We start from the raw sequence: 4,666 nt of genomic DNA on the forward strand, positions 1-4,666 counted from the left end.
AATCCTTTTAGATGCAGAAAAGGCTTTTGATAATATCAATTGGGCCTATATGCTGCAAAAGTTCTCCAATTGGGAGTGTGGGAATAACTTTCTCACAATGATAAAAGCCATTTACACCAGTCAAAGTGCCAAAATCCTAGTTAATGGAGAGCTCACCCAAAATATCCAAATACAGAAGGGTACTAGACAGGGGTGCCTATCACCCTTATTGTTCATATTTACTCTAGAATCTTTAAATGACAGGATAAGGAATAACAATATGATTAAAGGTTTGAGAATAAAAGGCGAAGTGTTTAAGCTTCAGGCCTTCGCGGATGATTTGATCTTTATATTGGAGGAGCCAGAACAATCTTTAACTCACTTAATATTTGACATTCAGGAATATGGTAATCTAGCGGGTTTAAGGATTAATTTCCAAAAAACCAAGATACTAGTTAAAAACTGTTCACAAACGTTAATACAAAAAATTCAAAAGATCTCAAAAATGGAAGTAGTTCAAAAAGTGAAATATTTAGGAATTTGGATCACCAATAAAACATCAACCTTATATGAGAATAATTACCTACAACTCCTAAAAGAGGTTAAAGGAGATTTAACCCGTTGGGACAAAGTAAACCTTTCATTATTGGGCAGAATAGCAACTGTTAAAATGAATATATTACCACGATTCCTTTTTCTTGCCCCAAACCTACCAATAATTAGAAAATACCAGTATTTCAACAACTTGGAGAAAATGGTTGGTAAATTCATTTGGCAATTAAAAAAAAAACGGTTTAAAATCAAAGTTCTTTAGGAACTTAAACAAAAAGGGGGATTCGCTCTACCCAATTGGCAATTATATTATTTAGCAGCTTCAATAGGATGGATTCGGGAATGGGCTACACTAGAAGATACAAGAACATTAGCTCTAGAGGGATTTGATTTAGCAGTGAGCTGGCATGCTTATTTGTGGTATGAAAAAGATAAAATCCATTCTAACTTTCATACACATATAACTAGAAGCGCTCCCATAGAGGCATTCTCAAAACCTACATTAATAATTGGGAAAATTAAAGAAACTTATGGTAACTTATTGAACAAAAAAACTGAGCTGAAAATGGATGAGAATCTATTAAAACAAAACTTAGAACTCTCATGGTGGAAAAAAATGTATTGAAATCAAGGTATAATGAAGATAAAAAAGGGATTCTATACCAGCCCAAATGAAATTGATAAAATATGGCTTTCATCAAGTGATAAACTGATTCAGAAGTTATATAAAAAATTGTTAGAAGATTTTTTACAAGATGAAACCATCAAAACCTCAATGAGAGTTTGGACAAAGGAGATTGGTCACTCAATAGATATAGAACGCTGGTCAAAAACCTGGGAAGCCCTTAAATAAATGAGAGTGACTCCTTATAAGGAGAATATATATAAACTACTCTATAGATGGCACTTGACTCCGGACAGAATAGCAAAATGTTTCCCTAGATCATCCAACATTTGCTGGAGATGTAAAAGAAATGTACGATCTTATCTCCACATATGGAAATTCACAAGCTATTTTTAGATGTACTAAAAATCAAAATCCCTTTAACACCGGAAACTTATTTACTTAATATGCTACCGGACAATATAAAAGACCTTAGTCACTTGGCTTGCTCTTGCCCTTTGCTTCTAAGGTCCTTTCTGCACTAGACCTTAAATCCTGGTTCAGTCCTGTCTCTGAATTTATATTCTACACTACACCCCTGTTAATTATCTCGGGGTATTTTCTGTTTCCACATTACATTGAGGTCACCCTGGTTTCGCCCCACACCTGTCCAGGGGTAAACGGATGCTGTTATAACCAGGGATGAATCCAAGATATTGCATCCCGAGTTGAACCAGGGATGAGATCCAAGTATGGCCTCACTGAATCAGTGCTGGACGGCTAACAAGAAGGCTGTGTGGAGACAAAGGTGTCCCTGGGACCAAAGGGAGCCATCCTGGCCCTAGAGCTGCTTGGGGGGGGCAGAGTGGGGGGAAACATCTGTCCTTAGGAAAGGCAGACTCACCTCGGGCGCTCCAATCCCGAAAGGTTTCAAGGAGGTCTGGGATGGCAGCCTGCAGGCAGCCTCTGAGCTGAATGACATGAGATCTCCCCAAGTTTTTAAAAGCACGGGGTGCCCATCTGCATCAGGGCAGTTCAGAGAGGGGTAGTTTCATATCGACACCCACCTCCACCCACCCCCAGCTCCTGTTAGCCTTGAAACACTGCTGGTTAGTCTTGCGGGAACCTGTTTCAGGGCACAACCAAAAGCCTTTTTAAAAAAGACACCCCCTCGCCAAGTGCCATCTCCACCCCCAGCGGGGGACTTTGGGGGGTGTTCCCGGAGGGGTTGGGGCATCCCCGACGTGATGAAATGACATTGGGGACGTCCCCTGCCTGCCCGCTCTTCAAGCGTGCCAGCTCCCTGCAGTTAAAGGGGCCCCTTTAAGTGTAGTGAGCCAGCGTTTCCCCGCGCGCCTGATCTCAGTGGAGATCAGGTGCATGGCCCACAGCCACCCCTCTCCCTCCTCTCTCTCAAGAGAGAAGGGAGAGGGTTGGCGGTGGGTGTTGGGGCTTGGAGGTGGGGCTTCCCCCGGCAGCCAGCTGGCTGACAGCGTGTAGAAGCCCCCCAAAAGCGGAGGACCTCTGCCGGACTGGAGGGGTTGGCAACCCTACCCCGCATACATGTGGGCCAGGGGCAAATCCAGCTCCTCCTCCTGCATGAGTTGAAAGTACTTCCACGAGGAAGGACCGATTCTCCCTGCTTTAGTCAGGACTCCCCCCCCCCCAAAAAAAAGAACAACCAACATGGCATCTGGCGCAGGGGCCGCAGTTGGAGGGAGAAATGGCAGCACCCCTTGCATACAAAAGGGAATTCCTCTGTTTGGGCTCCTGGGGTCCAAGTCACAGTCTGGGCACAGCGGGTTAATCCCCAAAGGGCCATTTCAGAATTCGCGTTATGGTGCTTCAGTCTCCTGGTACAGCGTGGGCCTGGTCTTCCTTTGTGATCTCTGAGGAAAGAAATTCAAGATGATCAGGACATTCTAATAACAGTTTTAAAAAAGACTTCAACTAAAATGACTGGGTCAGTGCTTTTGTATGATTAGGCCAGTGAGAAATTGTGTGTGTGTGTGGGGGGGGGATAAAGTTATTAGTCAATGTTACAGTGATCAGATTTGTTGTTGGGAAAGAGCTGGACGATTCCCATACAATGCAGCAACTAAAAAATATACATGCGGACGCTGGTCCTTTCCGCACTAGACCTTAACTCCTGGTTCTACCCTGTCCCTGAACTTACATTCCACACTACATGCGAGTTCACCCCTGTATTTATCTCGGGGTATTTTTTCGTTTCCACTGAGGTCACCCCATTCCATTGTCACCCCAGTTTCGCCCCACACTTGTCCCGGGATAAACGGATGCTGCTGTAACCAGGGATAGATGCAAGGTATTGGTGTCCCGAGTTGAACGCTGATAAAACCAGGGACGAGAGCCAAGTGTGGAAAGGACCACTGTGACCCTCGTTTACGAATGGAGGTTCAGATCTCCTCTGTGGCACGTGGCACCAGCGGTTGTCCTCCCTTGAGAAGAAAGGAGACTGGGCCACAGTTCTCCAGGCTTCACAGCGCCATCCTACGCAGAGCTACACCCTTCCAAGTCCAGTGGAGTTCATGGGCCTAGAAGGCAGTAACTCTGTTTAGGATCGCACTGTTAATCACATCCAAGGCTGCGGCCACACGCACTAAACAATCCACTTTCAGTGCATTATCCAACTGGATTTTACTGTGTGAACTAGCAAAATCCAGTCGGAAAGTATGATTGAAAGTGGATTATTTAGTATGTGTGACCGTTACACCACTGTGCTACTTCTGAAGGCAGTCTGGAAGTTTCGCAGGGCTCTTTTTGTAGCAGGAACTCCTTTGCATATTAGGACACCCCCCCAATGTAGCCAATCCTCCGAGAGCTTACAGAGCTCTTCATACAGGCGCTACTATAAGCTCTCGGAGGATTGGCTACATTAGGGGGTGTGTCGCCTAATATGCAAAGGAGTTCCTGCTACAAAAAGAGCAATGGATGGATGGATGATGCCTCCTTTTGTAGCAGGAACTCCTTTGCACATTAGGCGACACCCCCCCTAATGTAGCCAATCCTCCAAGAGCTTACAGTAGCCCCTGTAAGAAGAGCTCTGAAAGCTCTTGTAGAATTAGTTGCATTAGGGGTGTGTCGCCTAATATGCAAAGGAGTTCCTGCCAGTGTTCCCTCTAAGCTGAGTTAGTGTGAGCTAGCTCTCAGTTTTTTAGCTTCCAGCTCACACATTTTTGTCTTCGCTCAGGAAGGAGGGCTCTAGAGCGAACTAATTGATGCAGTAGCCGAATCGCTCACTCACAACTTTAATGCCAGTAGCTCCCAAAGTAGAATTTTTGCTCACAAGACTCCACAGTTTAGAGGGAGCGTTGGTTCCTGCTACAAAAAGAGTCCTGCGCAATACTAATACTACTTGGCAGTTTCACGTGCGCTAAAGGATTCCCACTGGGGGTTACTGCTCGATTCAAGGCCAGCAGCACCATAGAGACCAACAACATTTTCAGGGTATGAGCCTTCTGATGAAGGGACCTTTGACTCTTGAAAACTTGTTGGTCTTGAAGGTGATAC

Source organism: Gekko japonicus, unplaced genomic scaffold (assembly GCF_001447785.1).
Source record: "Gekko japonicus isolate JY-2015 unplaced genomic scaffold, Gekko_japonicus_V1.1 scaffold946, whole genome shotgun sequence".
Classification (NCBI taxonomy): Eukaryota; Metazoa; Chordata; class Lepidosauria; order Squamata; family Gekkonidae; genus Gekko; species Gekko japonicus.